The following is a 26,158-nucleotide window of genomic DNA, read 5'->3' as shown; positions in this document are numbered from 1 at the left end:
CTGAGTAAAGTCTAACTTTACTCTGGTTTTTCACAATTCTGTTTCAAGAGTCACAGAAACCAGATGTCTTGGGGGTTTTATTGGCCTCTTTCGTGCTGATACTATATTGTTGAAGCACGTTTCTGAGGGGGACAGTGACTGTGTCACTTACCTGTTGCTGCATAACAAACTGCCCCAAGGCTTTAGTGCTTTAAAGCGACAGTTGATTTTAATTTCTCGTCATCCTGAGGGTTGCCTGGCTCTGTCTTCTGCATCATGTGCTCATGGTCAGGGTGCTCAGAAGGATGACAGGCATACAGGATGCTGCTGGGGCAGGCCCCATGGGGGCTGGGTTCTCCTTGAATGCTTCTCTCTGGACTTGACTGGGCTTCCTCCCACTTTATAGCTGGATCCCAAGAAGGAAGTTTCCAGAAAGTGAAGGCAAAAGCCATAGCTCTTTTAAGGCCCAGATTCTGGAGAGACTCAAAGTCACTCCTGCCCATTCTGTTGGTCAAAACTGGTCACAAGACCACCTCACCTCAAAGCTTGGTTTCAGGGAGGGCTGGGGGGCGGTGGCGGGAGGTAGGCTTCACTTCTTGATGGGGGAGATGACAGTGAAAGAGCAGATGGGATGAGATGTGTGGTTGCAGCTATCTTGGGAAACTTGACCTGCTGCAGAGGAGAGGAGTTTTTGGCTGGACACAGATGGTGGTGGTTACGCGTTTCACAAGCTGGTGTCATCAGGCATATGAGGATCGTGTGCTAGCTCCACACTGGAGTCACTTAAGAGCTATTAGCTGCCGTTTTCTCAGCCATACAGTAGTCATGTCAGCCCTCCAGGATGCCCTGACAGATGAGATGATGGGACGTGGGGCCTTGTGCCGGAGCGCCAGCTACTCCTGTCCCATCCCTCTCCAGCACCTTGCATGTTTCCTTAGTGCTTGTATCTGAGATTCTAGGACTTAGAAGTCTGTTCTTAATGACAAATGGTAATTCATCTAAAGTCTTATTAGTCTTACCAAGGCATTTTGATACTTCTCATCTGAGTAAAGTTGACAATAGCCATATAATTCATAGATCTTCTAATTTTAAGCATCTACTCCATGCAAAGATTCTTTGTAAATGGCTCTGTATAGGCTGTTTACCATGTAGTGAGCTGCTGGACAGTAGAAATGTCTAAATAAATCAGCTGACCATTTTCATCTGCCATAGTTCTGTGTTCAACCCAGCCTGCCATTTTGCAGAGAAGTTATGTGACTTTCCCAGGAAAGCCCCCTTTTCAGGTCACCCTCCAGAAAATTTGTTTATGATCTGATTTACAAGTCCCTTACTGTAGGGACGTCAAACAAAATCAGAGGAAGAAGTCTGAAGAGATATGTAATTTTCCAGCAGCCATTTATAAGGAGGGTGTGGATACAGAATACTTACATGGATTAATAGCCATGGTTCAGTTCAGTTAAGTTCAGTCACTCAGTCGTGTCCGACTCTTTGCGACCCCATGAATCACAGCACGCCAGGCCTCCCTGTCCATCACCAACTCCCGGAGTTCACTTTAACTCACGTCCATCGAGTCCGTGATGCCATCCAGCCATCTCATCCTCTGTCGTCCCCCTCTCCTCCTGCCCCTAATCCCTCCCAGCATCAAAGTCTTTTCCAATGAGTCAACTTCGCATGAGGTGACCAAAGTACTGGAGTTTCAGCTTTAGCATCATTCCTTCCAAAGAAATCCCAGAGCTGATCTTCTTCAGAGTGAACTGGTTGGATCTCCCTGCAGACCAAGGGACTCCCAAGAGTTTTCTCCAACACCACAGTTCAGATGCATCAATTCTTCGGCGCTCAGCCTTCTTCACAGTCCAACTCTCACATCCATACATGACTACTGGAAAAACCATACCCTTGACTAGACGGACCTTAGTCGGCAAAGTAATGTCTCTGCTTTTGAATATGCTATCTAGGTTGGTCATAACTTTTCTTCCAAGGAGCAAGCATCTTTTAATTTCATGGCTGCAGTCACCATCTGCAGTGATTTTGGAGCACAAAAAATAAAGTCTGACACTGTTTCCACTGTTTCCCCATCTTATTTCCCATGAAGTGATGGGACCGGATGCCATGATTTTCGTTTTCTGAATGTTGAGCTTTAAGCCAACTTTTTCACTCTCCTCTTTCACTTTCATCAAGAGGCTTTTGATTTCCTCTTCACTTTCTGCCATAAGGGTGGTGTCATCTGCATATCTGAGGTTATTGATATTTCTCCTGGCAATCTTGATTCCAGCTTTTGCTTCTTCCAGCCCAGCGTTTCTCATGATGTACTCTGCATAGAAGTTAAATAAGCAGAGTGACAATATACAGCCTTGACGTACTCCTTTTCCTATTTGGAACCAGTCTATTGTTCCATGTCCCATTCTAACTGTTGGCTTCCTGGCCTGCATATAGATTTCTCAAGAGGCAGGTCAGGTGGTCTGGTATTCCCATCTCTTTGAGAATTTTCCACAGTTTATTGTGATCCACACAGTCATAGGCTTTGGCATAGTCAAGAAAGCAGAAATAGATGTTTTTCTGGAACTCTCTTGCTTTTTGCATGATCCAGCAGATATTGGCAGTTTGATCTCTGGTTCCTCTGCCTTTTCTAAAACCAGCTTGAACATCAGGGATTTCACGGTTCATGTGTTGCTGAAGCCTGGCTTGGAGAATTTTGAGCATTACTTTACTAGCATGTGAGATGAGTGCAATTGTGCGGTCGTTTGACCATTCTTTGGCATTGCCTTTCTTTGGGATTGGAATGACAACTGCCCTTTTCCAGTGCTGTGGGCACTGCTGAGTTTTCCAAACTTGCTGGCATATTGAGTGCAGCACTTTCACAGCATCACCTTTCAGGATTTGAAATAGCTCAACTGGAATTCCATCACCTCCACTAGCTTTGTTCATAGTGATGCTTTCTAAGGCCCACTTGACTTCACATTCCAGGATGTCTGGCTCTATATGAGTGATCACACCATCATGATTATCTGGGTTGTGAAGATTTTTTTGTACAGTTCTTCTGTGTATTCTTGCCACCTCTTCTAAATACCTTCAGCTTCCGTTAGGTCCATACCACTTCTGTCCTTTATCGAGCCCATCTTTGCATGAAATATTCCCTTGATATCTCTAATTTTCTTGAAGAGATCTCTAGTCTTTCCCATTTTGTTGTTTTCCTCTATTTCTTTTCATTGATCACTGAAGAAGGCTTTCTTATCTCTTCTTGCTATTCTTTGGAACTCTGCATTCAGATGCTTATATCTTTCCTCTTCTCCTTTGCTTTTCCCTTCTCTTCTTTTCAGAGCTATTTGTAAGGCCTCTCCAGACAGCCATTTTGCTTTTTTGCATTTCTTTTCCACGGGGATGGTCTTGATCCCTGTCTCCTATACAGTGTCACAAACCTCATTCCATAGTTCATCAGGCACTCTATCTGTCAGATCTAGGCCCTTAAATCTGTTTATCACTTCCACTGTATAATCATAAGGTATTTGATTTAGGTCATACCTGGATGGTCTAGCGGTTTTCCCTACTTTCTTCAATTTAAGTCTGAATTTGGCAATAAGGAGTTCATGATTTGAGCCACAGTCAGCTCCCGGTCTTGTTTTTGTTGACTGTGTAGAGCTTCTCCATCTTTGGCTGCAAAGAATATAATCAGTCTGATTTCGGTGTTGACCATCTGGTGATGTCCATGTGTAGAGTCTTCTCTTGTGTTGTTGGAAGAGGGTGTTTGCTATGACCAGTGCATTTTCTTGTCAAAACTCTATTAGTCTTTGCCCTACTTCATTCCTCATTCCAAGGCCAAATTTGCCTGTTACTCCAGGTGTTTCTTGACTTCTACTTTTGCATTCCAGTCCCCTATAATGAAAAGGACATCTTTTTTGGGTGTTAGTTCTAAAAGGTCTTGTAGGTCTTCATAGAACTGTTCAACTTCAGCTTCTTCAGCATTACTGGTTGGGGCATAGACTTGGATTACCGTGTAATTGAGTGGTTTGCCTTGGAAAGGAACAGAGATCATTCTGTCGTTTTTGAGATTGCATCCAAGTACTGCATTTCGGACTCTTTTGTTGACCATGATGGCTATTCCGTTTCTTCTGAAGAATTCCTGCCCACAGTAATAGATATAATGGTCATCTGAGTTAAATTCGCCCATTCCAGTCCATTTTAGTTCGCTGATTCCTAGAATGTCGACGTTCACTCTTGCCATCTCCTGTTTGACCACTTCCAATTTGCCTTGATTCACGGACCTGACATTCCAGGTTCCTATGCAGTTTTGTTCTTTACAGCATCAAACCTTGCTTCTATCACCAGTCACATCCACAGCTGGGTATTGTTTTTGCTTTGGCTCCATCCCTTCATTCTTTCTGGAGTTATTTCTCCACTGACTTCCAGTAGCATATTGGGCACCTACTGACCTGGGGAGTTCCTCTTTCAGTATACTGTCATTTTGCCTTTTCATACTGTTCATGGGGTTCCCAAGGCAAGAATACTGAAGTGTTTGCCACTGGAGAATAGCCATGGTACTAACAACCAAAGGTTTGACTCCATTTGAATCAGCTGCTCTTTGTTCTTGTCTTAGGCGTCACCACTGCCAGCAATCTGTTACATTGTCATTGCAGAGTCTTGGTCACCATAAATAAGTGAAAGTTCGTGTCCTGCTTTGCTCTTTAAGATCAGATCGCAGAGGATACTGATTTGCCTTTAAATAATGTCTTCAAAGACAAAACCAAATAAAATACTATACTAAATATAATAGACAATTGGAAAAAAGAAGATAGATGTAAGAAAGAACTTTTGGACAATAATAATGATTAGATGTTAGAATAGGTTTCCCAGGAGAATGTTTTAAAGAATTGAGCATATGATGGTGTGATAGATTGTGTTGGAAGTGCTGAAAGTGAGAATAGGGCAAAAGAAGGGGGCTTAGTTTTGTCAAGTACATTTGTCTTTTGAAAGTTAGGGGGAGCATTTTATTTCCTCTAAAACAAAGTCAGTGACATTGGAATCTTGTTCATTTTCTTATTTTTAAACATGGCCTTTATATGTGATTTTTGAGAGAAGCTTTTAGGTTTTATGGAAAGCAGTGCTACTTTACACATACTGGAGTGGGTTGCCATTTCCTCCTCCAGGGATCTTCCCAGCCCAGGGGTTGAACTTGTCTTCCTTCGTCTCCTGTCTTGGCAGGCACATTCTTTTTCCACGGAGCCACCTGGGAAGCCCACCTTTAAAATTACCTGTATGCATTTGCAGAGCATGTTTGTACATATTACTATTTTTCTTGATTCTAAGAGATAGCAGTTGAAAGACATATCCTTTGATTTAATACTTTTTTTCTCTCCTTTTGGAAAAATCGAGCGCTTATTTTGGAGGCAGGAGGAGTGTTCTACTGAAGGATTATTCTGAATTTCTTTCAGCCATAGGCATGCTGTTCTTGACCTCGAGCACTTTTCGCATTGACAGCATAATTCTGAGGCACATCAAGGAGTTCCTTTGGCTTGGCTTCCATCTCTTAGTTAAGCTTGTAGCTTTTCTTTTTTTTAACTAGTTACATTACACACCACTAAAAGTTAAGTAAATTCTCTTGAAAGTCATCCAGGAGAATTTCACAGACAAGTACTTGTTACCTGCTCAGAATTATCACTTAGTAAATCTTCACTAAACATAAATTAGCCACATGTTACAGGCAGCTCTGCATGTGTAATGACTTTTTATTTCAATGCTGCATTATAGAGTTCTTTATAAAGACATTTTAAGAGGTAATTAGGGATTTACTGTTGAGTTAAAATTCACCTCTGTATGGCTCTAGCAATGCAGTTAATTGAGGTGATAGATAAAAGGTACACTGTTAATCATGCCCAAGTTTACACAGGGATAGGCAATGACAAGATGTGATGCCGTGTGTAATGACTGTAAAGTACTTCTGATTTCTACTGGAAAACTCCTCTTTATTTGAAAAATGTTAAAGTGAAAAATATTAAAAATATACTCTTTTGTGTTTTTGGCTGTACCTTACAGCATGTGGGGTCTTAGTTCCCCAACCAGGAATTGAACCCATGCCTCCTGCATTCGGAGCACAGACTCTTAACCACTGGACGGTCAGGGAAGTTGCTAGTGTACATGTATTCTAGAATACATTATAGAAGAAAACAGACTATAGTTTTTTCCTCCCTCCAACTACATAAGGAAGACATAGCAGGTATCAGATACTGTTCTTATTAAGGTCAAGAATCTTGAGACTTAAAGTCGCATAATAAATGGTTGCTTTGGGATTATAAACCAGGTCTTCAGGACGTCCAGATGTGTGTACTGTCTACTGTGCTACCTTTTGCATCTTTAACTGAGATTCATTTACTCAACAAATATTTACTAAATGTTCTTATTGTGTGCTGGGCATTATGTTAAATGATATTGTAAAACAGTAAGTTCTGTATCCTTGTGAAACCAAAAACTTTGGGAAACACTGAAACTAAACAACTACAACTCATAGGAACATTAAGGGAGAAGAAAGTCATAAGGTGATATGAGAGTATGTAACAGGTAGACCTCAGAGAAGGCGATGGCACCCACTCCAGTACTCTTGCCTGGAAAATCCCATGGATGCAGGAGCCTGCTAGGCTGCAGTCCTAGGGTCGCCAGGAGTCGGACACGACTGAGCAACTTCATCTTCACTTTTCATTTTCATGCATTGGAGAAGGAAATGGCAACCCACTCCAGTGTTCTTTCCTGGAGAATCCCAGGGACGGCGGAGCCTGGTGGGCTGCCATCTGTGGGATCACACAGAGGTGGACGCGACTTTAGTGACTCAGCAGCAGCAGCAGCAGCAGCAGCAACAGGTAGACCTAACCCAGCCCTGTACTGGTGGGCAGCAATAATGGGCAGGTCAGGGAGGGACAAGAGAAGTTAATTTTTAGGCTGAGGTTATTCGGAATCCATGAGTTGAAGAGCACAACAGGCAGCAGACATAGTCTCTGCAAGAGCAAGAGCAAGACGTTAAGGGATGCCAGGGTGGCTGGCATTGAGAAGGAAGAGAAGTGGCAGTGGAGAGGAATTCAGGAAGCAAATTACCTGACTCTGTTCAGGAGTTCGACCCTTATCCTAAAGAATATGGAAGTCGTGGGAAGGTTGTAATGGAGATGTAATGTGATTTGTTTTCATCTGGAAACCATGAATCTGACTGCAGTGAATGTAGAGGCCAGTTGTTAGAAGCTGTTGCTATGGATCAGGTTGGAGATGATGGATTCAGCAGCTGAGTTGGACAGAAGTGGATAGATTTGAGATTTGGGAGGTGAACAAGGGATTTGACAGAAATATAACACCAGTCTTGTTGTTGTTCCATGTGTAGAACTCGACTGTAAGAGCATCTCCAGAATCCTCTTAGTAGCCTGGGCTTAATGTTAGGCAATGACTATTATATAGAATAACTTAGAAAGCATTGCTCCTTAAAAAATAATTTGTGTATTGAGCTAATTCCTGTTATCATTTGTTGGATTCCATTAAGTAATCTAGGGAGAACTTAGTTTTAAAAGAATTTTCATCTTAATTTATGTGGTAAGGCTTGTGGACAAGTCTGTACATGCATGATGTGTGCTCATTTGGTACATGTTACTTTGCTCACACTACTTATTAATCAACATCAGATTTGAAAGGTGACTGAATATTTAGGATCTTAGTATTCTTTTTTAAATATAAATTCATTTATTTTAATTGGAGGCTAATTACAATATTGTATTGGTTTTGCCATACATCGACATGAATCCACATGTGTTCCCCATCCTGAATCCCCCTTCCACCTCCCTCCCCATACTATCCCTCTGGGTCATCCCAGTGCACCAGCCCCGAGCATCCTGTGTCATCCATCGAACCTGGACTGGTGATTCGTTTCACATAGGATAATATATATGTTTCAATGCCATTCTCCCAAATCATCCCACCCTCGCCCTCTCCCACAGAGTCCAAAAGACTGGATCTTAGTATTCTTGATTGGGGCTTCCCAGGTGGCGCTAGTGGTAAAGAACCCACCTGCCAATGCAGGAGATATAAGAGATGCAGGTTGAATCCCTGGGTTGGGAAGATCCCCTTGTAGAAAGAAATGGCAGCCCAATCCATTATTCTTGTCTGGGAAATCCCGTGGACAGAGGAGCTTGGCAGGCTACAGTCCGTGGGGTTGCAGAGAGTTGGACACGACTAAAACAACTTGGCACGCACACCGCACATTCTTGATTGATTGGTGGAAACTTAGATCTAAACCATGTTGTTTTAATAGCATATTATTAAGAAACACTTTTCCTTTGTAATGATAAGAATTTACAGTTGGCTCACTGGTTCTAGAAATAGTTTCCTAGCTAAATTAGAAGACTCAGGAGGAGGATGTTTTAGAAGCACCGTTCCCTGAGTGCCTCATCTGCTGCTGTACTTTATTAGCCGCCAGTGTCTTCTGTGTTCTTAGGGCTGCTGTCTGCTGTATCAGGGGTCGCATCGCCAGATACCTGTAAGAGCTCTGACATGAAGAGTGGGAGTGTTTAGAGAGATGACCTGGAGACTGGGGCTCTAGAGAGTTTGTGCTCCTCTAAGTGGGAGAGGGGTGGCTAGTACATCATCTCACACAATGTGAAGATAAAAGATCGGAATTATTTATAGGTAAAGCAAACATCAAAAGAAGGAAGGAAGAAAGAAAAGGAAAGAGGAAATGAAGGGCTTTTTTACATAAGAAATACATAACTATCTAGGTGTTATTTTTAGTGTAAAGAGAGATTCACTGTCCCCAGAATAATTTGTGCCTCAGAGCTCACCTCTGGCAACTTCAGCTGTCTGCGTGTGCATGGATGGGAGTGTGCGGGGAGCAGGGAGCCCAGGTATTGTAGGTGGGCATTTGGTGGTTCTCTCGTAACCAGTTCCCAGCAAAGTATAGCAGAAACAAGACACAGCTGAGTCAGAGAGAACTCCAACTCTAAGACCCATATAAGTAGGTCATGGAGCCTTGAAAGCATTACTGTCTTAAAAGCATTATTTGACTTTTACATTCATGATCAGGAAGAGATCAGATCAGGAATTGTTTTTACATTTTACATTCTGATGTTTTAAATCCTCTTCTCTCAATAACACATATAATACAGTTATTGTAGGCAGTTAAGAAAATATAAAAAAGTGTATATACCACTTTTCTTTAAAAGCCAGGAATAGGAAAGCTAATTTTGTAATTTTCTAAAAGTATTTAAATAAAGCCAGGCACTTACTAGTTTCCTAACTGCCAGTTTTCAAACTAGTCTGATTTTGCCTCTAAAAAATAATAATTTTTATAGCTTCTGGTGGAAGATTTTCTTTTTCCAAAAATTCTCTTGTCACTTAGTAGACATCTCATTGTAGAAAAAGTTATGTTGATCATAAATGTAACAATGTTAGTTTACATATCTTTAAATAAGCTTTACTTTTAAAAATGTATATTCTCATTCTGCTCTTCAAAGAATTTTTGTACCATAATCTCCAGTAGAGAGTATCATCCTTATTATCTGATTAGAAAAGTGAATTATAATTTATTGAAATTATTTACAAAGCAAAAAATACTTATTTTTAAAATTATAAAACTTTGTGTAGAAAATGCTATTTAAGTACCTATCGTTTTGACTAAAATATTTAACCAGCTGACCATATAGTTCATTTATTTCAGTTTTTAGATTTCTAAGTATTAGCCAAATATTTCAGTATCTGGGTCACACAGTCATTACGAGCAAATCTAGGCCACAATGGTTGATGCCTTTTGGTTGCCAGCTTGCTTCTCTGTTTGACCAGGTTCTGACTTTTCGTTATTTGGTTCCCCTTCAACTAAACTTTGTTTGCTAATTTTTCAGTGTCATATAAATTCTTTGTATAGAATAGGTCTTCTTGTGAATTTTTTCCCCTCAATCAAGGTAACAGAGCAAATAAATGACTATTCTTGACCACTGTGTTTAAAAGTTGTTGCTGTACAAAGGGTCACACATGTTAAACTGCCTACTGCCATGCTAATGATCATGTGAAATCCTGTTTAAAATGCTAGACAAACTGTGTTTTGGGCCCGAAGCTGTAGCATTTCTTAAAGATCCAGCCTGCATGCAGTTTGGTATTGAGAACCTCAAAACTCCTAAGACCCTATGGACACTTGAAATGTAAACCCATTTCACTTTGTCGTACTAGATGGTACAGCATCTTCTTCAGGTAAATGGGAAAATCTTAACCATCAGTATGCAGAGATACAGGAAGGGGGAGGGAAGAGAGGAGTAAACTGAAACAATTTCACCCTCACTTTTGAAGTACTGTAGGCTATTCTATTCTGAAATACTTTTTTTGTAAACTTTGACAGGGGTATGGTTTACTGCCAGCTTGTGTTAAAAAGAGGCCTGTGGATTTCTTTTTCTTAAAGTTAAAAACTTTATACTATTTGGAATTTGTAATAATTGGTGTTTTCCACTGAATTTATAGTGGCTGATTACACACTGCAGTATCCTCTTGTGAAAGTATAAAATGATAGCATAAATACCTCTTGAAAGTTTGTAGATAAATTAGTAATTTATTCATCTAGAATCATTAGACATGCAATCAGTAAGTTTTCCAGATAATAAATGCTTGCCTTCTTTGATTGCTTGAACATTTCATCTCGACCTTTCTTAGAGTAAAATTCTTAAAAGTCATATATATATATAAGAACTCTGGATTGTTGATGACTATTGTTAATATCTTCAGGGGTTCTTGGGGTGTGTGTGTCATAGGGCCATCTGTCCTCACAAAAAACAGTTCTCAGTATACTCTGTTTCCTTGAGTTTTTTAAAATACTGGTTCCATTTTTCAAGGCATGATATGAATTCATATGGCTACTGGCATGCGGGGAAGGCTGCCTGTGAACAAAGTGAGGAAGAGCAGGTCCTCTTGCAGAGCACTTCCAGGAGAGTGGTGGGGCTTTGCAGTGTTTACCTTCCTCAGCTACTGCCCTCCCTGTCCTGCCTACCCCTAGTCCCTTGCCCTTAAAAAAAAGTGGTACTGGCAGTTTTCCAGAGGTACTGTAAAAAGGAGGAGCATAGCCAGACGACATGGGGACTGTGATGGGTCATTTAGGGGCTCTGGGTCCTTGAGCACGCCGACAGCTATAAAGTGGCTGTGCCCCATCTGCCTCCCAGGGTTTGAGTGAGGATCTTAAATCGGGTACAGGAGAGAGGTTAACAGATGCTAGTTTTTCCTTATGTTTTAAGATAAGTGACCTGTTTGCTTTGGAACCGACATTTGCCTATTTTAGTGTGTGACTGTGTGTGACTATCCCTAAAATATGGTAGCTTTTAAATGGTAGCTTTTAATATTGCTTTAACTTTTTGGAAATAAAGGGTGTATGACAAGATATTGTAAATTAATTTTGTTGAGCAGATGAACAAAATGTGGACTATTTTTGAAGACTGAAAATGCAAACTCAGATGCAAGAAAAATATATTTAGTGAAATGTGAAAAGCATCTTTTTTCAGCCAGCAAAACTAATTGTGTTGAAATGTTTTATTAATATCTCCAAAGAGTTCACGAGCTTGTGAGTGCTGTGCTGTGGCAGGGCCATCAGCAACCTGAATGGTGCTGTTTGGGTGCCCTAGGAAATCACGTGTTTATTGTTACAGAATTCTGTAATTTGGCATAGCTTTTATTTAATTTGTGTGCACATTAGGTTAGGGGATATAATTCATTTCATAAACACACATTTAGTGTCATTGAGTTTTGGTGGGCCAAGCTGAAAACAGTGTGGCCTTTGCTTCTGAGGAGCCATCTCAGTGATGCGACCTGCTTGGCTAAGATCGGTGCACGCGACGTAAGGGAAGTCTATGAACATTGCCTATGAACAGCTTTCCAAGAAAGGCCAGGGGTGCTGGGTGGGTAGAGGCAGGGTTTAAATGAGAAGCAAGTATGACTTAAATTCTTCTTACGCATAAGAACAATGTGATATTTAAAGGTGAATCTAATTTAACAAAGCAAAGGTTCTCACTTTCAATGAAATAAATGAGCTTTATTATTTTTTGTTTGTTTGTTTGCAAGTACTTGATACCTTTATTTGTACTGAATAAAAGTTTTATTGTTGATTCTTTTTGTTGGACAGGTTGAATTTGTGAATATGTTATAAACCATATTAAAATGCATTTGTACATCCTACTAAATACAGGGAACATCATCTTTCGACCAGTCATTGTCATTTTTAGGCTTTCCAAGTGTTAAAATGTTTTGTTCTTTCTTTCTTTCTGAGTCACACCCTTATGGCCTTTTGAAGTGTCATCAAGAAAAAAACAGCTGTGAATGTTTGGCTCCAGCAGACAGGCTCACACTGCCCAGTCTTTGCCAGGGTTACCCTCTGCCTTTCATGCCACATGGTGGTCCTTATTGCCTGACGCCGTCTTGCCCCCTTTCAACAGCTTCAGCTGTCTACCACCTCCTTCATCCTGAGCTGGTAGGGTGGAGTAGAGAGTTGCTGGGAAAGACCAGACTTCAAACTTGAATCATCTTTGATACCTGTTTTGTTCCTCACTGCCGAATGATGGATTAAAATGATCCTTTGGATTCCTGTCTCTGTCCCTTTTCAAAGCCAGGGTTGGACTGTCATAACACACCCCGTTAGGCACACCCTTGCGAAATCAGGCTTTCTGAAGGGTTGCTTGGGTTTCTGAGCAGAGAACGTTGCTTGCCCTTCCCGGACGTGGCGTGGGTCCTCTGCAGTGCATGTGCTCTCCTGGAGAGTGGGAGTTTTCCAAGGTTCTGCTTCCTGTTCATGCTGATTTCTTCTGCCTGAAATACAGTTTATCTCTACCTATAAAGATCTTATTTGTTGTAAGGTCTGCTGCGGCTACTGCTGCTAAGTCGCTTCAATCGTGTCCGACTCTGTGTGACCCCAGAGACGGCAGCGCATGAGGCTCCCCCGTCCCTGGGATTCTCCAGGCAAGAACACTGGAGTGGGTTGCCATTTCCTTCTCCAATGCATGAAAGTGAAAAGTGAAAGAGAAGTCACTCAGTCATGTCCAACTCTTCGTGACCCCATGGACTGCAGCCTACCAGGCTCCTCCATCCATGGGATTCTCCAGGCAAGAGTACTGGAGTGGGGTGCCATCACCTTCTCCAGTTGTAAGGTCTAGCAAAGACCTTTTTCTTCTGTGTAGGCTTCCCAATCAACCTTAATTTGAATCCTTTGTCTGAGTTCCTAGCACACACTACTCATGAGCTGGAGCAGGACTTCTGTGATTCTTGGAAGAAGCTGAGAGGCTGTTTTCATGATGAGATTCCATAACGTTTCATACTTCATGCTTCTTTCCCCCTCAACACTTAGCAGAGAATCCCACTTAGAGTGAGTGGGCAAATGTTTGGTAATTGCTTTACTCACAAGAATTTTTGCAGAATTGCTTGCTACTCTGTACCCAAGAAGGACGGGTGTATTTAAGTTTCTTTAACTGTTGTTCAAGCCAGGACCCCTTACTTCCTTCTGCGTTCCTGTCTGCCTGTAGGGTTAGTTGGGTCTTTGGAAAATAGCTCTTGGCTTTGGGGATGGGTCGTGTGTGTTTTAGAGAAGGAAATAAAGCTTCTGTTGGACTTTGGAAGGTGTAGCTTTTTTTGTTTTAAAGTGTTTTGCTACTTGGTACTGTATGCATAAGGCCGTGTTGGTGCAGTGTTTTGCATATTTCTTTGCTTTGTCTTTAATACATTATTTTTAGACTTTGGGTTTGATAGTGAAATAGAATCTCTGGGAGTGGGGTTTACTCTGCATTTTTACTAAGACCGCTTTGAGGTGCTTTCAAAGGTGGTGGTGGTTATGGTCATGACCGTGACCACTCTGAAAGCTGATGTGTGTCTGGCCCACTCCTCCAGCCAGTGGACAGCTGTTAACTTGGCTTGTGTTCACAGCAAGCCTGTGAGCTGAGTTGCTGTTGTTACCTTCATTTTTCACTGGAGAAACTGAGGTAGAGATAAATAGCTTGCCCCCAAATAACTTTCTTGTAAATGTAGTAAAGTTATGAAAAGGATGAGGCATATTTCTTTGGCTAATTTTAAAAATCCTCCTTTCTCAAGGGTTGTGTGAATAATGTGATATAAAGAAACTTTATGTATGTTTCATATCAATACACCAGCTCTATAGAATACTTCAACAGATCTAGATATAGATGCCCTATATTTTACAACTCCTGGTAAAAAAATGTAGACACACACACAACTGCACACATTGAGGAAAACTTAAAAAAATTACACATTCTAATAAACACATGATTTTAAGAGGACTGCTCTTTAGTATAAATACATGCATGTATATGTATACATATGTGTGTACATATATATATGCAATAGACATATAGAGAGATGTTACTTTGTGACCAAATGAAATATAAGACTCCTTAAACACATATTTTTTGCTTAAATAGCATAAATCTTGATTTTATATTCAGAAATATTCTATTTTTAATTGGGTAAGATTATTTCATGCTCTTTGGCTGTGGTCTGGGGAAGCATGTGGTAGTGGTGGTAGGAGGTGCTAATACGTTGGTATTGTTGCCTGTTTGGAGAATTTTAGTGAATGATTTTAGGTGTTACGTAATGAGTACTCTGACTTTGGAGACTAACAACTAAAAAAGCGTGTTGTGTTTGACTGGAAACATCTTATGAATTATGACTGAGTAGACAAACCTAAATTGAGTTAGTGCCAACTTTTATCCTTATAGCTAAATCTAAGCAGTTTTGACTATTTTTATATTTCTCATTTACAAATTTTCTGAACTTCTCTTACTGTCAGTTTATGTATAGTCAAGATGAGTTATATCAAGCAGTCAAGATAAGACTTTAATTTCTAATGCTATCCATGTAGCATGGTTTAATTGCTAGGCAGTCCTAAGAAAAACTGGATAAAAAGAATGCCAGGAGGTAAAATAAAAATAGATGTGATGCCACGGGAAAATCTACAAAATTGACTTTTGTATTAGAGACTCTGTGTGTGTGTGTGTGTGTGTGTGTAATTTTTATTTATTTATTAATTGAAGGATAATTGCTTTACAGAATTTCGTTGTTTTCTGTCAAACATCAACATGAATCAGCCATAGGTATACATATATCCCCTCCCTTTTGAACCTCCCTCCCATCGCCCTCCCCATCCCACCCCTTTAGCTTAACACAGAGCCCCTGTTTGGGTTTAGAGACATACAGCGAATTCCCGTTGGCTGTCTCTGCTACATATGGTCATGTAAGTGTCCATGTTACTCTCTCCATACATCTCACCCTCTCCTCCCCTCCCCCCATGTCCAGAAACCTGTTCTCTTATGTCTGTTTCTCCATTGCTGCCCTTCAGATAAATTCTTCAGTACAATTTTTCTAGATTGTGTATATATGCATTAGTATACGATGTTTATCTTTCTCTTTCTGACTGACTTCACTCTGTATAATAGGTTCTAGGTTAATCCACCTCATCAGAACTGACTCAAATGCATACCTTTTTATGGCTGAGTAATGTTCCATTGTGTATATGTACCACAACTTCTTTATCCATTCATCTGTTGATGGACATCTAGATTGCTTCCACGTTCTAGCTATTGTAAATTGTGCTGCAATGAACAATGGGATATATGTGTCTTTTTCAATTTTAGTTTCCTCAGTATATATGCCTAGGAGTGGGATTGCTGGTAGTTTTATTCTTAGTTTTTTTTGAAAGGAATCTCCATACTGTCTTCCATAGTGGCTATATCAATTTACATTCCCACCAACAGTGCAAGAGCATTCCCTTTTCTCCACACCCTCTCCAGCATTTATTGTTTGTAGACTTTTTGATGATGGCCATTCTGACCAGTATGAAGTGATATCTCACTGCAGTTTTGATTTGCATTTCTCTAATAATGAGCTATGTTGAGCATCTTTTCATGTGTTTGTTAGCCATTTGTATGTCTTTGGAGAAATGTATATTTAGGTCTTTTTCCCACTTTTTGATTGGGTTGTTTGTTTTTCTGATATTGAGTTGTATGAGTTCCTTGCATATTTTGGAAATTAATCCTTAGTCAGTTGTTTCATTTGCTATTATTTTCTCCCATTCTGAGGGTTGTCTTTTCACCTTGCTTATCGTTTCCTTTGCTGTGCAAAAGCTTTCGAGTTTAATCAGGTCCCACTTGTTTACTTTTATTTTTATTTCTGTTACTCTAGGAGGTGGGTCATAGAGGCTCTTGCTTTGATTTATGTCATCGAGTGTTCTGCCTATGTTTTCCTCTAGGAGTTTTATAGTTTCTGGTCATACATTTAGGTCTTTAATCCATTTTGAATTCATCTTTGTGTCTGGTGTTAGCAAGTATTCTAATTTTATTCTTTTACATGTAGCTGTCCAGTTTTCCCAGCACCACTTATTGAAGAGGCTGTCTTTGCCCCATTGTATATTCTTGCCTTTGTCAAATCTAAGGTACCCATAGGTGCATGGGTTTATTTCTGGGCTTTCTGTCTTGTTCCATTTGTATTTCTGTTTCTGTGCCAGTACCATACCGTCTTGATGACTGTAGCTTTGTCATATAATCTGAAGTCAGGAAGGTTGATTCCTCCAGCTCCATTCTTCTTTCTCAAGACTGCTTTGGCTATTCGGGGTCTTTTGTGTTCCATATGAATTGTGAAATTTTTTGTTCTAGTTCTGTGAAAAATGCCATTGGTAGATTGATAGGGATCACATTGAATCTGTAGATCACATGTGATAGTATTGCCATTTTCACAATGACAGTTTTATTTATTCCTACCTTTATTCTTCCTACCCAGGAACTTGGAATATCTCTCCATCTGTTTATGTCATCTTTGATTTCTTTCATTAGTGTCTTAAAATTTTCTGTGTGCAGTTCTTTTGTCTCCTTATGTAAGTTTATTCCTAGATATTTTATTCTTTTTGTTGCAGTGGTGAATGAGATAGATTCCTTAATTTCTTTTTCTGATTTTTCATTGTTAGTATATAGGAATGCAGGTATTTCTGTGTATTGATTTTGTATCCTGCGACTTAGCTCAATTCACTGATTAGCTCTAGTAATTTTTTGATAGTATCTTTAGGGTTTTCTATGTACAGTATCATGTCATCTGCAGACAGTGAGAGCTTTACTTCTTCTTTTCTGATCTGGATTCCTTTTATTTCTTTTCTTCTCTGATTGCTGTAGCTAGGAGTTCCAAAACTATGTTGAATAATATAGTGATGAAAGTGGACACCCTTGTCTTGTTCCTGATCTTAGGGGGAATGCTTTCAGTGTTTCACCATTGAGAATAATGTTTGCTGTAGGCTTATCATATATGGCATTTACTGTGTTGAGGTAGGGCAACAAATGTGCCCATTTTTTGAAGAGTTTTAATCATAAATGGGTGCTGAATTTTGTCAAAGATTTTTTCTGCATCTATTGAGATCATATGGTTTTTATTTTTCAATTTGTTAATATGGTGTATCACATTGATTGATTTGTGTATGTTGAAGAATCCTTGCATCCTTGGAATAAACCCAAGTTGATCATGGTGTCTGAGCTTTTTAATGTCTTGTTGAATTCTGTTTGCTAAAATTTTGTTGAGGATTTTTGCATCTATGTTCATCAGTTATACTGGCCTGTAGAGAAACTTTTGATGAAATTTTATATATTCCTCAAACTCGTGTTCTGAGTCTGTAAGATTTGGGTGTAAGACTGAATGCCTGTGGGGTTTAAATTAATCATACATTCTTCTTCCCCTAACTTTATGTATTGAGTCTGTGTCTTTGGAGTTAGTGATCTGTATGTTTGAGATTTAATGTTGAGGTTAAAAGGTTTACATCTTTTTATTAAAATTATATTTCTTTCTTAGGCATAATTCTTAAAAAACTTTTTATTCAGTATTGGAGCATAGCCTATTAATAATGTTGTGATAGTTTCAGATGCACACGAGAGTGACTCAGCCATACACATACATGTATCCATTCTCCCCTTCCCATCCAGGCTGCCATTTACTTAATTATAGTAAAAGAAACATTGGTTCTTAAGGGGTCTTGATTTTGCTGCTATTTAGCTCTGTGACTTTGGACAAGTAGTATATTACTGCTGGACCTGTTTCTCCATTAAAATGAGGGGTGGCATTAAATGTTAAAACAGTTATAAGTATGAACTAGTTGAATGCATTTAAGATTATATATAGGCACAAAAACACTTGACAAGTCATCATTGCTGGAGTATGAAACTACCTCTGTTATGTAGGTGTGTTATCAATAATGTTGTTCACACCAAAAGAAGCATTCTATGCTTTCTGGTTCATGGTTTTGTTACTGTGATAGTAACTTTTCAGAATTATGTCTCTTGTACTAAAAATTAAATCACTAGGTAATGATTAAATCACTAAGATGATGATTGGAATCTTTAGGATTAGTGACATGAACAAGTTTAGAATTGTTTCTCTTATACTGAAGGCTTGATTTTTAAAATATCTCATGTTCTGCAGTTTCATTTGACTAAGGAATTTATCTTTGATCTTCTTCCAGAGTAAGGGTATGAATACTCCTACAGTCATAGTCTATATTTAATTAAGTTTTGCTCTGTGGGCTTCATCAGGCTCAATAATAATAAAATAGTTGTATATTTTCTGCTTTCAAAATACATGTTGATAGAAAGTTTCAGATCACCCCACATGTGACAAATCTATTCAAACAATTTAACACTTTGTGCTTGTTTCTGTCTTGGAAATCTTTCTTTCTTGGAAATCTACCAATCACACATCCTCCCACAACCCCCGTGTTCAAAGTTTTATATTATAAAACTCCTTGAGAAAGGAGGTTAACGTTGTAGCTCCTACTATCCAGGAAAGAACTCTGTTCATCTCTGAATAGTTCTTAAGTGTTATTGCTGCTGAGGATTTGGGATTAAAATTATTGGATAGAATGGAGTAAGCCTGTTTCTAGGATATCAAACTATTTGAGGTCAGTGTGATTAACTCTTAAGACACAGCAGTTTTGGTAAGCTTTGGGCTTTGTTCTGAAGTCAGTTTCTCCTGGTTTAACTATAAATTGACTCTTTACTTTATATTCTCTTGTATGTAATACCTTGTATGTAACACCAGGTTGCTGATGGGAGGAACCTGTCAGTGTGTGGGTGGCTAGAGACACATGTGCACTTGCCTTCACGTGTGTGAGAGGAGGGCAGGCATGGAATCTGAGGATAGGGGTGTGTCATGCTCAGCGTTCAGATCTGAGTCCTGCGTGACTAATTATGTACACTGAGTCTGCACCTGTTATAGGTGACATTCAGAAACTGGTTTTAATCAGTAGTAAATATGATACCTCAGGAAGGTAAGACAGTGTTTTCCTTTGCTTTCCTGTCTTCGTTTCAGCTTTATTGTATATTTACTGAAGCTTTACATTGTCAGGGAAAAGATGTTATTGAATGGGCCAACTTCCGACTGGGAAGAAATGCTGTTGGGGATCTGAGGGAATATCTTAACCACAGGTGGAACAATGTAATATGCCAAATACTTGAGAACTATCAGAACAGAGAGAGACTGTACAACTTAATCAGAAAGCCCAATGATTGAAGACCGTATATAATTGACAGGTGCTACAAAGATCAACTGTAGTAATTGAGAGAAAAGGAGCCTCAGCTGGTGCAGAAAGGGGGCAGAGTTGTTGGTGCAGTGTAATCGCAAGTGGTAGCCAGACATTTTTCTTCTCAGTACAGAGGATGATGCTTGCAGGCAGGGCGTGTAACCTTTAACTTCTTAATGGTGTGGACTGCAAGTAGGTGATGACTTAACAAATACTTTATATAAGTATAGATGATGCTGTCAGAGTGTGTCCCCATATTATAATTAGTTTTCAGGTAGATTCAATGACAGAATTTAAATTTGTGACTCTACAGTTTATAGATACATCATTGAATAAATACCATCTTTGTCATGTGTTAACTTGGGTTACAGAATAATTGTGGGAACTTTTTGGAAACAATTGAAGTTTACTTAAAACTGTTCTCTGAAGATAATATTTTTTACCCTAGCATTTCTTCTTAAACATGTTAATGACTGCTTGAAAAGAGGTGAATCAGACTCAACTCACTTAATTTTCCAGCTTAGAGTCTTTACTCATTATCAGTTAGTGGATGTGGAAACAATTTAATAAAGTTTGGGTAATTTAGTTTCAGTTTAAATTCTCAACTGGCAATTGGCCGAAAACTCCCATCTGAAGACGTGAGCATCCAAAAGTCATGTTGTGATTTGGCTGCTGTCTGCTCGACAGAGGAAGGCCCTGCCGGGAGAGCTGTGGAAGAACTGACTGGCAAAAGAAAACCCACGGTAAGAGTTTCCCTTTAACTTACTGGGTGTGTGTGTGTGTGAAGCATACCAACCCATTGTATCTGAATTAAAATTTAGAACTTTTAAAATCTAGGACAAAATTAATGCCAAGTGTTTGAATTTATATGTCTATGATTTACATCTATAATAAGATAAATGTAAGGAATGGTTTTGTAGATAAGAGATTTTTATAATGCTTGATGTTGATAAGAAAATAATATTAAGTGTAAAAATCAGTTTAACACATTCAATTTTTAATAGTTCTGCTGTAGTTAATCATCATTTTAAAATAGCATATTTTAAATGTTCCTTGAGTAAAGTTTCTCCCTAACTGAATTAGTTTCATAGCTGCTCCTCATTCAAAGTAAATGTCATAAATTTTGCAGTGAAGTAGCCTATTGATTCTGCTTCCTTTTTAATTACATTATAAGATGATAGGGAGGAAGAAAGAAAGTATAATATCAAATAATCAAATACACTGAGTCTGACATTGGGCCTTTAAAACATCATTATTACTATACCTCTGTGCAAAATACAAAGTTCTTAAGATATTTATGTAGCCAGAATAAAATGGAGTAGCTGTTTATAATATAGCACAGTATCAAACTGTAGTAAAACAATTAGACCCCTCTCTCCTGCCTTTCACATGTTTGCACTGAGAAAATAATTCAAATTTGGCTACATTTTTATGTCCTTCAAGTGACCTGAAACTTAATAGTTTTATCCTTTTTGCGTTTGGCTCCTGTATACCCCTTTATTTGAATATCTGTGTCCTGTCAGATCCATGATTCATTATAGTAACTTTGGACAGGAGTGGAATTAGTAAATTATAAAGGTTGAAATCCAAAATCAGTGTTTATCAGATCTTACTTGAGTGTCTCTGTGGACATAGTAACTTTGTGATAACTGGACAGTGTGATGAAGGCCAGATATTAATAATAGATTGTGATTCTGTGTCAGACTTACGATTTTTGATATTGACATAGTTTGGGTAATTTTTCTTTTGCAGTTAGAGGTGTCAAAATGATGTTAGTTGAATGTGACTGTATTTTCTAGAGCTTAGTAACAAACATGTCAGGGCCAGCACGTGTGACAAGCGCCTCACACAGCATCTGTCACCATATGAACATTCTCACGCTGACAGCGAGCCTGGTGCCCTGGATGGCAGCCGCTGTCCTCCCTGCACTCGGTCTGTGGAGAGTCTGCTCTGTGCCGCCCGTGCAGCGGAGTGCCGAAAGGAAGATGGTGCCGTTTTCAGAACGAAGGCGCTTCCGAACTGCCCTTAAACGTGCAGTGTAGATGGTGATTACAGTGTAGATAAAATTGCAGCTGGAACCAGTACTTTGGAAAGGCATAAGCAGGTGTGTGAGGAAAGCGGGAAAGCAGGGATCTCTTATTTATTTACTAAGGTAACCGATGACTTGTCTTCTGAACTTCCAATATGTATCATTTATTAAATGAATATCTTCTAATCGAAACATGCAGAAAGACTGAATTCTAACCACGGAAATTTTTTTTCTGCTGCTATTCTGTTTTCTTAGATGTTCTTAAGAATTTGCAGCAAAGCCTTGTTAAAGTCATGTTCTTATAAGAATTTCATTTTCTGCAGAGAATTCTTACATTTTAAGACTGAATGCAGTGAATGATGGCCCTGATTTCTTCAGCTGAATTTAAGATTATTAAAATAGATGTCATCCATGAACTAACCACTGTCCTGTCCTTAGCACTGTCCTCTCCATTCTAGTGTCAGGCCAGCACAGGGATTTATCACTCGCTTTATATCATTGAGTTGTTATGTAAAGACATTTTTTAATGATAGTATGATTTCCTTAATCAACTTTTATCCCTTTTTGAAAGAAATAACTGTAAAATTTGTTTCTTTTATAGCTTATTCTGAAATATGCATATTTTATTAAATTTTTGAAAATATATATGATAGACCATTTGATGACTAAATATTTACACTTCTGTAGGACACAGTGAATCTTGTCTAAGGGAAGTGATGTTTGAAAAATGATAAAGTTAGTTTGCTTCTAAGTTAGATCTGTCAACATTAAAAAACAACTCATTGAAGACTCACTTTTCTTTATTCAGCTGATAATATGAAAGCAGATTGAATCAGAGGATGCAATCTAGTAAGAACCTAAAATCAGAAAGGTTTACTTTTAGATTAGACATGTTCTTTCCCCTAATTTACTACTAAAATATATAAGCTATTTTAAAAATTAAATAACTACAACTATTTTTCAAGTGGCAAAAATCCAGGGTAAGTCTGTTGTTAATTTCCTCCTCAAGATTGTGATATTGACTTCAGTCTCTGCAGTGACTTCTGTTATAATTTTTTCCCGTGTACACTCAGAAGAAGGACTCCAGCCTCCCTTTCAAGTATTCTGATTTGAAGATCTTAGCTCAGCTGATAAGGCAGTTTGTTTGTCACTGCTGGGAGAAAGATGTCTTTCCCATCCTCCCAGGAGGAGTGTCTAGAGGAAAATGATCCTGGCTGGGCCGCGGGCCTGGCAGTTTTTATGACATCACGTTTCTATGATGGCTCTTTTAGGTTCTATGCATTTAGCTTCAACTGGTCCATGGCCAGGTGGAGAATTGGGTATTTAGCCACATAAAGATGTTTAACCACATACTTATGTAAACATCACAGATGGAAGGGGATACATAGCCTTTCTTTTACTAAAATGAATGAAAAATGACTCTTGTTTCTAAGCAAACAAAAGCAAACAAAAATAGTCATCATTTTTATGATGGACATAACTGTAACTTCAGTTTAGCGAATCGGTATCTGCTTGGTATGTTGTGATACAGTGGCTTCTAAAAGAAGTTCGGGGGCTACCACTATCAGAATAAATGATGATTAGCAATGGTGTGGAATTTGAAGTTTCAGAAAGATAAATTTTAATAAAAAGTTACTGTTTATAATAGTGGGAAGGAAAAAATCATTTTCAGTTCCTAGACGGAAGAGCTTTTAAATGTGAAAAATGAGTACCTTTCAAGATCCATTCTTTTAAGAACCTAAGACAGAAGTTTATAAAGAAGGAATTCTTGCTGATAAAAATCACAAGGATCATTTGAAGAAAAATTGTGACATCTTAAAAATTAATATATTAAATGATGATAAAAATGTATTATCTTATGTAAAATGTTATAAGCAATATTTAGTTGCTACTACTAGGGATCTTTGGGCTCCTCAGGTGGTGCTAGTGATAAAGAACCCCCCTGCCAGTGGAGGAGACACAGGTTGGATCCTTGGGTCAGGCAGTTGCCTGGAGGAGGGCATGGCAACTCTCTCCAATATTCTTACCTAGAGAATCCCATGGACAGAGGAGAAACTAGGCAGGCTACAGTCAGTAAGGACACAAAAAGTTGGACACAACTGAAGCAACTTAGCACACACATGCTAGGGATCTTTACTAAATAAATATAACAGATAAAAGAGTATATCCCGTTCATTCATTCTGTAAATTCTTATTGACAGGCTGCTGTATGTGTCAGGCACTACACTAGGCACAGGGGGTTGTAGTCATAAATATGACTGATGTCACCTTCAGGTTAGGGTCTGTCAAGGAGGGTAGACATTAACCTAGTAATTATTACAGTAAAGTTGTGACTTTTTTTAAAAACATCCTTTCTTAAGGATACCTTGAGAATTGATCTATAGTGTGTTCATTATTCAGTTTATTTTCCTCTTGAATGAGGTTAATCATTTTCACATAAAAATTGAACAGAAACTCTTTGAGAATGGATCTTAGAAATTAGTAGGGACTTATACATTCTTGGCTTTTGAATAGCTTACTTAAAATAAGGAAACTTGAAGTTTCTAAGGTACCAAGAAATGTGAATATCGGCAGAGCTCATAAAGCCTATCCTGTATGATCACTTAATAAAACAATACGAAGCAGTTTTACATTTCTGAGTTGTCATGATTAAGAGGTTGGGCTCTAGAATCAAATCGGTTGGATTTGACTATTAACTGAGACTTATAAGCTTGCAGCCTTAAACCCCTCTGTGTACAAAGAAAATTTTTGTATTTGTAGATTAATTCAATTCAATTCACAATAAGTGCAAGTACTTCAATGATTTTCAGATGACATATTTGAATTAAATTTAAGATAGGTGTTTCATACTCTAGTGTCCTTATTTTTGCTTGCAATATAGAATTACTTCTTCCATTGTAAGGTCTCAGTAAGAGAGAATCATTTCAACACTGGAAGTATCATTTCCCATGACCCTAATCAGTTGGATAGAATTAATCAGCTTGGTAAGTCACTGAGCACTTACTAAGCTGTCTAGCACTTGCTGATGGTAGTGTCATGATAGCCAGAAGAATTATGCTGTCACTGTGCTTAGGCCTTAGGAAGACTAAAACCATGGAAAGAACACTTAGACGTCAAGCCGAAGATCTGAGACCTAGTTCCTGCTCTGCAACTGATACGTGGAGGGATCGCAGATATATGAACTGCTCTAACTGAGGCTGTCTCAGGTCTCAAGTCTCCTCACTTTATGTGTGTATGTTATATATATATGTGTGTGTGCATATGTGTGTGTGTGTGTGCATATGTACATGCAGTATGTTTATATCCATTCCATATTATTGCCCTAAATTGAAATGAAAAGCTAAGAATTCATTTAAGCTTTTTATTTTATATGCTGAGTAAAGATTTCTGTTGTACATGGTGTTTTACTTGATACCATCAAGTAAAAATACATTATTGATTTTTACATATACTGTTTCAGGGCTTTTCAAATATTCCCATATAAATTATGTACTATTCTGTAACTTCACAAGGGAAATGTAAAATTGCTGTGAAAGTGAAGTCGCTCAGTCATGTCTGACTCTTTGCGACCCCATGGGCTATAGCCTACCAGGCTCCTCTGTCCATGGGATTTTCCAGGCAATAGTCAAGGAGTGGATTGCTTTAGTCTACCCAATTTCAAACTGATTTCCTTGCCATATGATTAAACTTTTTTTCCAGTAAACATTTCTAGCAGGTACCAAGTTATTTGTTTACATCTTTAAACTAGTTTTTTATAAACCAGTCTTAAATAATTGTAGTAGTTCATAGCAACTCTGCCCTTTACAACAGTGTATGGTTTTCTAGTTATGTAAACGGTATCATGAGTTTCCAGAGTACTTTACTGATTCAAGTAGAGTATATAGCCTTTGAAGGGAGAAGACATAAGCAAGCATGGTTTGTGCTTGTATGTATACACTTTACCATATGATCTCACTGAATCCTGTAAATACCACCTACTCCTGCTAAAGGGGAGCAGAGTGGCCAGAAGCTGCTAGTTAAAGGTCCCCTGTACTGCCCAGCTCTGCCTCAGTGTGTGGCAGGCATCTGGGCCCCAATGTGTTCCCAGCCAAGTGAATGTAGGAAGTTGGTTTGTGTGTCTGTTGACCTACAGATGAGATTGTAGTCATAATTAAATAGGCTTCGCAGGTGGTGCTAGTGGTAAAGAACCTGCCTACCAATGCAGGAGACAAAAGAGACTCAGGTTCGAACCCTGGGTCAGGAAGGTCCCTTGGAGGAGGGCATGGCAACCCACTCCAGTATTCTTGCCTGGAGAATCCCACGGAGAGAGGAGCCTGGCCAGCTACAGTCCGTAGCATCGCACAGTCAGACACGACTGAAGTGACTGCACACACATTAAGAACGCCTGCTGCATTTTAAATGTTAAAATATAACAAGGCATTAAAAGCAAAGCTTTTTGGACAAGGATAGCATTTAAATTTACAAGTTATTTGGAGGAAATACTAACATGCTGTCATATGAAAGAAGTCTAAAGTTTATAAGAATATAAAACTAACAAAATTCGTGGAGGATTTGCTTACAGTGTTACCATGTTGGAAAAAGTCCTATCCATCACTAAGCGATCATTAATA

The 26,158-nt window shown here is 38.9% G+C and overlaps 1 protein-coding gene across 8 annotated transcripts in view; it reads left to right on the top strand.

Annotated features, from left to right (window-relative positions):
- Positions 1 to 26,158, top strand: part of ZEB1 (zinc finger E-box binding homeobox 1) — a 200,180-nt gene that overhangs the window by 31,510 nt on the left and 142,512 nt on the right. For 3 of the 8 annotated variants that reach the window (XM_018057188.1, XM_018057184.1, XM_018057185.1), the window contains exon 2: positions 20,106 to 20,262. The exons of 4 other annotated variants lie outside the window; for them this stretch is intronic. The gene's annotated coding sequence lies outside the window, so the exon portion shown is untranslated. Of the gene's footprint in view, positions 1 to 20,105; positions 20,263 to 24,621; positions 24,755 to 26,158 lie in introns of all 8 variants that reach the window. One more of the 8 variants, XM_018057186.1, reaches the window with a different exon arrangement.

The sequence above is a fragment of the Capra hircus genome, chromosome 13, assembly GCF_001704415.2.
Source record: "Capra hircus breed San Clemente chromosome 13, ASM170441v1, whole genome shotgun sequence".
NCBI lineage: Eukaryota > Metazoa > Chordata > Mammalia > Artiodactyla > Bovidae > Capra > Capra hircus.
The sequence above is the reverse complement of the archived record's forward strand: the minus strand, read 5'-3'. Positions and strand labels throughout refer to the sequence as shown.